Genomic DNA, 12852 nt, shown 5'->3' with positions numbered 1-12852 from the left:
CAGACCATCACTCAGGAATTACAAACTGCATCAGGATTCACTGTAAGTACTATGACAGTTAGGCGGGGGGTGAGATAACTTGGATTTCATGGTCGAGCGGCTGCTCATAAGCCACACATAACACCAGTAAATGCCAAACGACGCCTTGCTTGGTGTAAGAAGCGTAAACATTGGACGATTGAACAGTGGAAAAACGTTGTGTGGAGTGACGAATCACGGTACACAATGTGGCGATCCGATTTCAGGGTATGGGGGGATGGCGAATGCCCGGTGAACGTCATCTGCCAGCGTGTGATGTGCCAAAATTCCAAGGCGGTGGTGTTATAGTGTGGTCGTGTTTTTCATGGAGGGGTCATGCACCCTTTGTTGTTTTGCATCGCACTATCACATCACAGGCCTACACTGATGTTTTAAGCACCTTCTTGCTTCCCACTGCTGAAAGGCAATTCGGGGATGGCCATTGCGTCTTTCAACACGATCAAGCACCTGTTCATAATGCACGGCCTGTGGTGGAGTGGTTGCACGACAGTAACATCCCTGTAATGGACTGACCTCCACAGAGTCCTGACATGAATTCTATAGAACACCTTTGGCATGTTTTGGAACGCCGACTTCGTGCCAGGCCTCACTGACCGACATCGATACCTCTCCTCAGTGCAGCACTCCGGGAAGAATGGACTGCCATTCCCCAAGAAACTTTCCAGCACCTGATTGAACGTATGGCTGCGGGAGTGGAAACTGTCATCAAGGTTAAGGGTGGGCCAACACCATATTGAATTCCAGCTTTACTGATGGAGGGCGCCACGAACTTGTAACTCATTTTCAGCCAGGTGTCCGGATACCTTTGATCACATAGTGTAGTTGCAGCTAAACGCATGGCACAGTGCATTTCGGAAATCATTAGGGAATACAATATTTCGATATCCACAGTGTGAAGAATGTGGCGAGGAGCACAGAAACACAGTGGCGGACAGCGCTCACTTAACGACCGAAAGCAGCGGCGTTTGCGTAGAGTTGTCAGTGCTAGCATACCAGCAGCACGTTGTGAAATAATAGCAGAAATCAATGTGAGACGTACGACAGACGTACCCGTTAGGAGAGTGCGACGAAGTTCGGCGTTGGTGGGCTATGGCAGCAGACGACCGACATGAGTGCTGGAGAGAGCAGCCCTCCGTAACTTAGAGCAGACGTGGATACGGTAGAGCTCAAGTCCGATAAAGGTAAAGCTACTGTTCTCATGTCACGGGAGGGCTATATAAATAACATCAGTGTGTTATTGAATGACTCAGCTTATCGCAAAATCGGTAAGGATCCTACCAATCGAGTGAAGCGGAAAACAGCAGAACTTCTATCTAAAATTCTCTGCCAAAGTGGGTCATCAAGAGACTGATATCAAACGATTCAGTTTCACCTAGGCTGTATGAACTGCCCAAGGTCCACAAAGGAGGTGTGCCTTTACTTCCTGTAGTAAGCAATATTGGAACCTATGATTTCGTCAAATACATGGCGTCTTTACAGAAACCTATTGTAGGCAAGTGTCTACTACATCATATAAGAAATTCTTGTGATTTGATCACCAGATTTCAGTCACTTAAGCTGGAAAGCAGCGACTTGTTGGTCAGTTTCGATGTCGTTTCGCTTTTTACAAATATGCCTCTAATGGACTCACTGCATCTCATCAGCAAAAGGTTTGCGGCTGACATTACAGCTTTGTTCGAGCACACTCTCTCTCCTCGATGTGCTTTTCATTTAACAACGAGTTTTTAGAACCAACTAGTGATGTCGCCATGGGAAGCCCTTTGTTTCCACTGGTGGCCATTCTTTTTTATGGAAGATTTTGAGGTGCGAGCACTCGCCTCAGCTATTTTAAAACCACTAGTATTTTGGCGGTACGTAGTCTGGCCTCATGGCTTGGACAGTCTCCGAGAATATCTGCAATACCTGAACGCCGTACACACATGAAAACGTAAAATTTACTATGGAGATGGAGCAAGATGGTCGCTTGCCGTTTTTAAACGTCTTGGTGTTATGGAAGAGTGATAGAACACTTGGACATTCGGTTTTTCGAAAGCCCACTCATAAAGATCTGTATCTGCAAGTTAGTAGTTTCTACCGTCCGGCACAAACGATGAGCGTTCTAAAGACCTTAATACACTTAGCTCATACAATCTCGGATGTCGATAATCTGCAAACGGAACAGGACCACCTGCAAACTGTGTTCCAGAACAAGGGACACTCATCCCAACAAGTACAGAGAGCGCTACAGACGTACAAACGACAACACAAATAAGAGGATGAGGCCTTAAAAGCGTCTGCTTACTTACCATTTATTAGAAATATTTCGGCCAAAATAGAATATTAAGAAGACGTAAAGTTCAAGCAATTTTTCGTCCTTCTCCTAAAATCTGGGCGCTCTTGGGATCTGTTAAAGAGTACTTAGAGTTGCGCAAGGCAGGCATTTGCAGAATTCCGTGCCAATGCGTCAAATCTTGCGTAGAACAAACGACGGGCACAGTGCAGGAACGCGTCGTAGAACGTCGGCGGCATACTCGCCTCCTCCAAGCCAGTACGTCCGCTGTCGCCGAACATTGTATTTCCACTGGTCACTTGATGAAACATTACCGAACGAAAATTGTGGCCCATACGTAAAACTTATGGAACTCCGTCATCAATGAATCAGTGGATATATTGCTGTCTGAGTCCCTTATTAACCGAGACGGCAGTTTCCAGTTAAATTCTGCATGGAATGCCGTCATAGAAAAACTTCGTCCTCTGCGTAGCCGGTGTCGTTTGCCATGCGAAGACAGTCGATCTGATATCGATGAAGCCAGCTTTCACCACGGAGGGCTCGAGACGCAACGCACATACTTGCAGACAAAGAGCGCATGTCCAAGGCCAATTTGACGCACCATTCATGTTTTGGCGGGGTCTTAAATACGTGAGCTCAGTGCATTTCCTGTCGGTATTCATCTGAAGATGGCGAGAAAACTCTGCGCTGAAATATTGTGGCAGCAAGCTGCACACATTCGGCACTTCGTCCGAAATTTTATGGATCAATCTGTACGCAGAGAAAGTTTCAAATATCACAACTTACTGAAACGCAGGAGCACACCCTGTCATTTTCAAGGTAAAACTGCAACACGTAAGCGTTGTCGGAACGAACTTAAAACTTGCACAGCGCTTACTTGCTGCAGTTTAGGATTGAAAACGTCAGGTTATGCACTTGCCGAAATATCGGCGTTTATGGACGACATCACCCGGCTGCATTCCCGCAAGTTATCTGAACGTTGTATACGCCAGGAGAAAATTAGATCTCACACAAAGAACCTTTATTTATGCATTCCGAGAGCTGTTTTGAGTGCTAACCGTTTTCCTGCACCATATTTGGCAGAAAATGTGTTGTGTTTTTGGTGTTTCAAAATGTTCAAATGTGTGTGAATTCCTAAGGGACCAAACTAACTTATGTTAAGAACAACACACACGCGCTTGCCCGAGGGAGGACTCGAACTTCCGGCGGGAGGGGCCGCTCAATCCGTCACGTGACGCCTCAGACCGCGCGGCCACTCCGCGCAGCCTTTTGGTGTTTCCATAGTTTTTTTGCGTCCCCTGTAGATGACGTTAATACCACCTACTTAATACGGTTTTGCTGAAATGTTAATCATTTCATATCAAAGCACACTTCGTGTCAATGTGGCATTCGCTACTTTCCGCATTCATGGTTTTTCGATTTTAATGAACAACAGTGTGCTATGAAAATATTTTCATGTTTCATCTTTGGTCAGTAGCGAATGACATAATCTGGCGTTGTTGTTCAATCAGCATCACACTCAGGGGAATTACGCCGTGTCAGCACTGGACTTGGGACGTAGACTGATGTTAAATTTTAGTCAGTCTGCAGTATCTCTTTGTTCTCGACTGTGTTAACGGATATAGTGGTCCCTGAACACGGCGTACCAAACGCTGTACCAGTCGTACCGATGTGTTTGATCAAACGTTCAATGGCCATCGCCTTTGGTGGCGTACGGTCCACACTAAAGACGCGTACGGCTATGAAGTTGGTGTATGAAGACAGTCACAGAGTGTAGGAGTACGCACCGATTTCATTGCTCCAGAGGAACCCTACTAGTCGCCAATCCTGAAGATAAACTTTTGACCTTAGAACAATGGAATATAAAAACCTTTAAAAAGAAACCACTTACACCAGTCTTTATTACGACTCCACCTGTAGTCTGCTTCCCGTGGGCCACCCTGCAAAACCGCTTGTTGCGAGGTTATTCAGATGTCAGCAGTCTGCTTCTGCTTTTTCTTAAACGCATGCTCCGTGTTTTGCTTGTGACGAACTATTGCGCCTATCAACAGGAGCTTCATCTGCAGCTTTTGCACAGTAGATACAGTTCTGGCTTTAGTTTCACTTTTTGATGCACGCTCTCGTTCGCCTGAATAGGCAGACTTCCTTCTTTTCTCAGGGCGTGAAAATCTTTTACTAAAAGCAAGACAAGTAACATTGAAATTGTCATAGCAGATCCAGCACTTTCGGTGTTTCAACGACATTACTACCCTGAAGAAAATTTTTGTGACATACGATATAACTGTTGAATCAGAGAAAACCGCAATTAAAAAATAATTTCATAGTGTATAGGTTAAACATTCTGCCTGTGGGAAAACTGGAGACCGTCTTGTAAACAAAATTCTTTTACTAAATTTTTCCATCATCGGATCACACAGACGCTTTCATAGCCAGAAACTAAATTATGAAATCAAACCAGCTACTACATACGCGTATAGTTTCCACACATTTGAGTACATTCCCTGAGAATTCGTCATATTACGATTCAACACAGCAGGAGTGGCGCGTCTAGTGTAAACATATCATGTCTTCTGATTTGTGGAACTGGAGGTTACAGTTAATTACATAACAACATAAAGCTTCTGATTCTTAAATCGTAAAAATGAGACTAAAATATACAATTTACTTTCGATGTGCCCTTCTAAATAAAAACTTGTAAAAAGTAAGTGTCATTATGTGTTACACTGTCGTAAAACTCTATTCACATTGGTATATAGGTCATTATCTGCAACTGTTGAAGTGCTGACACACTTCAAAAATTAGATATATTTAGGCTATTTTTTATCACTTTTCTTGTTAATCGTTACTGCACGCGTACACCACTAAAAGGATAATAATTTTTTTTAGTATTATTTAAAATACAAAAAAGCTACCACCGGCCTATTCACGAATATCTGTGTAATTTCGCAATCCATTCTCAGAACGCTTTAGCACATTTAGTTTATTTTATGCATAACTTGTATCAATCAGTTCTGGATCACGGCAGCGCTTTCATTTTCAGTATACTGTATTACAGAATAAAAACTCATACAGAGATTTCGCCAAATTTGAATGTTCATTGGTAATGTTTCTGTTGCATCACACGTTTGAATAACATTTGGCCTTTTGCAGTGGGATAGAGAATCGAAAGAGTTAAATCTAATACAACAGCAGGAGGATAAATTGGCTTTCATCAGTGGCACGTAATAGCATTATCTTTGTGTGCTCCGAACATTTTCCTGCGTGCCTACACCTGCCGTAATATCTCAGTCGTGCCCATTATTCCTTATCATACTACTATTACAAACACAAATATTTGTAATGGAGGTCGTTGAGCTTGTATCTCTCTCTCTCTCTCCCTCGTTTGTCTGCTAGCAAATAATCAGTACACAAAAATACGTTAGTACGTTAGACCAGACTGGAAGTTCTCAAGCGACCACTTTCTCTCAGTAATCGCTGTAGCACGGCCCCGCCATGCAATTTCTTACTAATATGTGTCTGATCATAACCTCTAGGAGGTTTCATTCTAAATACTATACGATGCAGGGTGTAACAAAACGGTATGCCTAAACTTTTAAAACATATTCGTCACATACAAACAATACAACTGGACACATACAACTTCGATATGGCACCAGAAGCTTTGTTCAAGTGTTACAGCCCATTTATTACAACCCTTCATAGCATGTGAATCATGGAAAGAACGTAGCACCAAAACGTACTAGCAGACCTTATGAAACTCTTCTTTACATGAAATGTTCGGGATGCCCTCTGTTAGCAACCAGCTTTCGCACTGAAAATCAGATGTGCTGATGTACCCCTGGAGTATCATGCATGATTTCGCTGCCTTCCACAATACAATCACGTAGACTCTCTTCATCTTGTACCGGGGACCTTCCAGCTGCCTCCACTAAAGTCTAGAGAGGGCATAAACTGATCAGATAAATCATTTTGACAGCTCTCCACAATGAGATTGAATGTGGCGTGGCGTGCATGTGACGCGGTAGGGTAAGTACGTAAGCGGAGCATACATGAAAGGGGTATCGTTACAGCGACGATACAGGCTGTAAATGAGGAAATCCATTGGTCAGTAAGGGACTTTGACAAAGGACGTAAATTTATGACCCGGCGCCTGTGAGCAAGCATCTCGGAAACTGCGGTTAGTCGACTGTTCGCGTGCTCTGTTGTGAATTCCTACAGTAAAGGATTGAAGGATGGTGAAATAACGAACAGACAAGACATCGGATATCCTCGCCTCTTGACAGAACGTGGAAATCTGAGGCTTTCCCGTTCTGTAAAGCGGGAGAGGAGGTTATCTGTGCAAATCTGACGACGGAGCACAATCCTGGTGAAAGCACCAGTGTTTCACAGCACACTGGGACATTTATCTGGCCTTCCATCGGACCTGTGGTAGTAATCGAAGACATCGTGACAGCTGTCGACTACCTGAATATTATTGCGGACCATTTGCATTCCTTTAAGCCTGATGTCTTTCCCGACGGTGATTACATCTTCCAGCAGGATAATTGTCCGTTTCACAAGGCCAGAGTCGTGCTGCAACTGTTTGAGAAGCATGATAGTGAACTTGTGTTGTTATCTGGGGCACCAAATTCACCTGATCTGAATCCGATGGAACACATCTGTGAAGCTATCGGACGGCAGCTCCGGGCCCGTAAACACTGGCCTTTAATTTACAGCAATTTTCTGAGCCATGCATAGACATTTGGTGCCCATCAGTGTAGGTCTAGAGAATATGGAGCCTAAGGAATTAGCTAACCTCTTACTGTACGTCACGGAATCTATAGTGTGATTCTTTTCGAAAGAAGATAGAAACACATTGCGCATGTCATTGGCTAGTGGAAGGTTCATGGTTTTGTGTTCGAATTGGCAGTATACCATACATTCTACATGAGCACGATGCGTTGCTCGAGAAACATCGAAACGGTAGTCCATTTCATTCCACACACGAGTGAGTTGACAGCTTCAGCTGTTCGATTTCTCACCTCTTGAAGAGTAGCTGCCGTAGAAGGGACAAAAACTCTGTCTTTTACATCTACACCACATCTACATCCATACTCCGCAAGCCACCTGACGGTGTGTGGCCGAGGGTACTTTGAGTACCTCTATCGGTTCTCCCTTCTATTCCAGTCTCGTATTGTTCGTGGAAAGAAAGATTGTCGGTATGCCTCTGTGTGGGCTCTAATCTCCCTGATTTTATCCTCATGGTCTCTTCGCGAGATATACGTAGGAGGGAGCAATATACTGCTTGACTCTCGGTGAAAGTATGTTCTCGAAACTTCAACAAAAGCCCGTACCGAGCTACTGAGCGTCTCTCCTGCAGAGTCTTCCACTGGAGTTTATCTATCATCTCCGTAACGCTTTCGCGATTACTAAATGATCCTGTAACGAAGCGCGCTGCTCTCCGTTGGATCTTCTCTATCTCTTCTATCAACCCTATCTGGTACGGATCCCACACTGCTGAGCAGTATTCAAGCAGTGGGCGAACAAGTGTACTGTAACATACTTCCTTTGTTTTCGGATTGTATTTCCTTAGGATTCTTCCAATGAATCTCAGTCTGGCATCGGCTTTACCGACGATCAACTTTATATGATCATTCCATTTTAAATCACTCCTAAAGCCTACTCGCAAATAATTTATGTGATTAACTGCTTCCAGTTGCTGACCTGCTATATTGTAGCTAAATGATAAAGGATCTTTCTTTCTATGTATACACAGCACATTACACTTGTCTACATTGAGATTCAATTGCCATTCTCTGCACCATGCGTCAATTCGTTGCAGATCCTCCCGCATTTCAATACAATTTTCCATTGTTACAACCTCTCGATATACTACAGCATCATCCGCAAAAAGCCTCGGTGAACTTCCGATGTTATCCTCAAGGACATTTATGTATATCGTGAATAGCAACGGTCCTACGACACTACCCTGCGGCACACCTGAAATCACTCTTACTTCGGAAGATTTCTCTCGATTGAGAATAACATGCTGCGTTCTGTCATCTAGGAACTCTTCAATCCAATCACACAACTTGTCTGACAGTCCATATGCTCTTACTTTGTTCGTTAAACGACTGTGGGGAGCCGGCCGGAGTGGCCAAGCGGTTCTAGGCGCTACAGTCTGGAACCGCGCGACCACTACGGTCGCAGGTTCGAATTCAGCCTCGGGCATGGATGTGTGTGATGTAGTTCTAAGTTCCAGGGGACTGATGACCTCAGAAGTTAAGCCCCATAGTGCTCAGAGCCATTTCTGACTGTGGGGAACTGTGTCGAACGCCTCGCGGAAGTCAAGAAACACGGCATCTACTCGTGCCTTGGAACCCATGTCTATGGCCCTCTGAGTCTCGTGAACGAATAGCGTGAGCTGGGTTTCACACGATCGTCCTTTTCGAAACCCATGCTGATTCCTACAGAGTCGATTTCTAGTCTCCAGAAAAGTCATTATACTCGAACATAATACGTGTTCGAAAATTCTACAACAATTAGGTACCCTCAAAATATTTGGCCTCACGCAATGTCGTGTGAAGCTGATCTACTGTAGGCCGATCTCTGTAATAATTATAATTGAATATAGGAATATAGGACCTGGGAGACCAAAAAGCAATGAACAAGATGTTGTTCTCCAACTCTTCCAATCCACAGTTGTAGGACGGCATTGTTAAGACAACGCCGCAGCACAAGGTAAAAGGTGGAAGTGATGTGGGGTGCCGTCATGCTTAAAAACGAAATCATTGGAATCTTCGTGAAGCTGAGGAAACAACCAGTTTCGCTGCATCTCCAGGTATGACATTCCTCTCACAATTTCCTTCGCAAAAAAGAAGGGTCCATAAACTTTGTGGAAAGAAATGGCACAGAATACATTTAGTTTCGATGTCTCTCTCTCGTGTTCGACGACGACGCCAGGATTTCGTGACCCCAAGATCTATCACTATAGCAGTTTACTTTTCCCGATAGGGGAAACGTCCATTCGTTCGAAAAAATGAGTCGTTCGGAAAAAGTATCCTCTGCCTTACTATGGAGAACTGAAAAGCAAAGTTCGTACCTTCTGTTATGGTCGCCGGGACGTAATTGCTGCATTAACTGCAACTTGTAAGGTTTTATATTCAGACGTCGTTTCAGAACACGCCACACCGTTGTTTGAAGAAGTTGCCTGCCCATCTTGTGGCCTTCTGAGGGCTCAGTGTGACTGCATCTCGGATACTCTCGACAATTTCGTGGGCGTGCGTGGGCGACTTGTGCTCGTCCTCTTGCATATGCAACCAGATTCCACGAATTGTGTATCTGATTGTGCAGAGGCGGCTTCTTGTTGACTCGACGGTGGAATCCACGTTCACTTGAACGCTGGGTTAACTCCGCGCAAATGCCAATAAACAAAATGTATTTTCTTGCGGTGGTGTGGTCTACGTGTTGCTACAAACAAACAATAGCGCAGCTGTGTCACAACTTTGACATGCGCAATATGTTCCCATCTTTTATAGTTTGTCTCTAATAAACACGTGAAAACTGTTTTTTTTTAATCACACGGTATTATTAGAAGCCGAGGAACATTAACAACGAAATGAAAAACCACATTTCTCGACGCACTGTTAAATGCACATCTTTCATCAGATCTTGTAGAGTATCCTGTACTGGCATGTCCACACTTAACTAGCCACACTGCACTGAATGGACCGAAAGGGTTCGACTCAGCGCAGGCCGTCCTTTGTGAAAGCTCTTTAAGAGGGTGGTTCAGTCCTGTGTCGCCGATATTTAAATTATTCATATGCAGATAACATGGGAACACCTGAACGAAGCAGTCGGCTGCGAGTGCAAACAAATGAGAATTTGCACTGGCGTGAGGAGAGGAGTGGTGCGACTGAACGAACCTTGTCTCCTCACATCCTCAACTCTGTATTTGTGCTTGTGTGAAAGCAGGACTGATGTACAGGGGTTAGGCAAAATAATGTGAACACCTGTACTTACTTGGGAATGGTTTCTTAATAAGGGGTTTGAAGCCCATTTGCCCACAATGCAGCTGCTAATCTTCTTGGAATACTGGCATGTAATGATTGTATAGTCTCCAGTGGAATGTTACGCCAGTCTTCGATCAGAATCTCTTGTAACTCCTGCAGTGACGAGGTAGGCGGAAATCTGCTCTGGAGTCTGCGCTCCAATACTGCCCACAAGGGTTCGCTAATGTTCAAGTCAGGGGACTTTGCTGGCCAGGGAAGACGCTGCCGTTCAGCTGCATGCTCCTTATATCACGATTGTACTTTCCTGGCTGTGTGAACGGGTGCAGTATCGTCCTGAAACATGGCATCATTGTTGGGGAAAAACATTTGAATCATGGAATGCACCTGATCACCTAAAATGTTCACATTATCGCTGGTTATAATACAGCCTTTGAGGATAATGATGAGACCATCAGAATACCATTACATGGCTGCCCACACCAACACTCTTCCACCTCCGTGTTTAACCGTTGGAATCAAGCACTCAGGATTGCAGGCTTCCTTTGGCGTTCTTCAGATGTAAACCCGGCCCGATGTTGGAGATAGCGAAAACCATGACTCGTTGGACCATATGACGTGTTCCCACTGATCAGCCGTCCAGAATTTATGCTCTTGACAGCCTGTTTTACTCTTCTTTGTGTTGTTTGTCGTCACTAATAGTTTCGGTATAGCAGCTCGTCCATAAACATTCGCTTTATGGGCTTCTCAGCAGACAGTGTCGATAGATACGGATCTCGAAGATAGCTATTGAGCTCTGCAGTCACTTTAGCTGTCGGAGTTTTGTGTTGTTTTGACAAAAAATGGTTCAAATGGCTCTGAGCACTATGGGGCTTAACTTCTGAGGTCATCAGTCCCCTAGAACTTAGAACTACTTAAACCTAACTAACCTAAGGACATCACACACATCCATAACCGAGGCAGGATTCAAACCTGCGACCGTAGCGGTCGCGCGGTTCCAGACTGTAGCGCCTAGAAGTGCTCGGCCACTTCCACCGGCTGTTTTGACACAATTCGTGTCATTTAGTTCTGATTTGCGCTCATTATTATTTTTACACGTTGATGTCTTTCCATGTTTTGTGTAGGCTGTCATGAATTTTGAAACAGTTGCTCTTGAAACATTCAATAAGTTGACTGTCTTGGTTATCGATGCTCCAGTTAATCGGGCCCCATTATCTGCCCTCTCTGGAACTCTGTTAAGTCTTTCACTGCACGTCGACCTCAGCCTCTGAATGCAAATACGAAGTGTGCATTACTTGTAAACAACCTGCACAGTTGCCTAGTTCGTACTGAACACGCACAGTCCATCGTGACACGTGCCTTATCTGCATTGTTGACCATGAAACACAACTATCCCAGTACTACCACTGTTCACAATATTTCGCCTTTCCCCTGTATGTTGAAAGGACTTACCGAGTCTTTTTAAGATAACGGGAGTTGCACTCTAACTTGATGGACCTACAAGTTTTGGTAGCGGCTACCGCGTTGCTTGCTGATATTGGCAGGGTGTAAACGAGGTAGTACAGGCCCAGCCTCCATTGGTATCTTATGCAACCACAGTTTAAGGCGTCCATACAGTATACTTTCTACAGCTACAAGTAGAGATGCTCTTGTAATTTTTACTACTTATTGTATATCCCTTCATAGAGACTTACATAAAGAATCATTGTATCCTTTGCTGGATTTTAATATTGCTAGACCATACACCGATAGAAAAAGTCCACATTTCTTATCGATGTACTGCAATACATGCCCTATAGTTGCTTCTGTGGTTACAAACCTCAATATAAAAATTGAATATACTCACGATGCTGAAGATTTTTGTTTGTTGTCAGTTTGCAAAAACTTAGGTTCCCACAGTTTTCTCATAATTTATGGGTTACGCGTTTCTTCGTGCGAATAATCCATAAAAATTCTGCAGTTTATCTATCTCTGAGTTGGTGATATGGCGTTTGTCACCTTGCCATCTTGCAGTTTCTTTCCCGCTTTCTCTCTCATAACTTTTTCATTCTAGAACCCATTATTTCTACACATGTCCTATACATTCTTGCTTATTAACAGAATTACTGGAATCATAGACGTTTTCTGCAGCAGTTCTATGCTCTGTTATCGCCATCTCCTAGAAGTCAGCATATAATGCACACCCCATGACTCAAATGAACGTTAGAAAACACTCAACACACAAGACACCTCCATTCCGCATTTGGGCCCTTCATAACGACAAATAAGCTCAACGTCTGCATATGTATTGTAAATTAAATAAAACTTTGACCCAATTTCCACTTCTTGTAATTGCCATAAAGGCAGGAACAATATTTGTTGATTCACACTCGGTGCTTTCAAAAATGTTTCAAATGGCTCTGAGCACTATGGGACTTAACTTCTGAGTTCATCAGTCCCCTAGAACTTAGAACTACTTAAACCTAACTAACCTAAGGACATACACACATCCATGCCCGAGGCAGGATTCGAACCTGCGACCGTAGTGGTCGCGCGGTTCCAGACTGAAGCGCCTAC

At 44.0% G+C, this 12852-nt stretch overlaps 1 protein-coding gene across 1 annotated transcript in view; it reads left to right on the top strand.

Moving 5' to 3' along the window:
• Window positions 1-12852, top strand: part of LOC124606079 (potassium voltage-gated channel subfamily KQT member 1-like) — a 296924-nt gene that overhangs the window by 237696 nt on the left and 46376 nt on the right. The gene's annotated exons all lie outside the window — the stretch shown is intronic.

This window comes from Schistocerca americana, chromosome 3 (assembly GCF_021461395.2).
Source record: "Schistocerca americana isolate TAMUIC-IGC-003095 chromosome 3, iqSchAmer2.1, whole genome shotgun sequence".
Taxonomy (NCBI): Eukaryota; Metazoa; Arthropoda; class Insecta; order Orthoptera; family Acrididae; genus Schistocerca; species Schistocerca americana.
The sequence above is the reverse complement of the archived record's forward strand: the minus strand, read 5'-3'. Positions and strand labels throughout refer to the sequence as shown.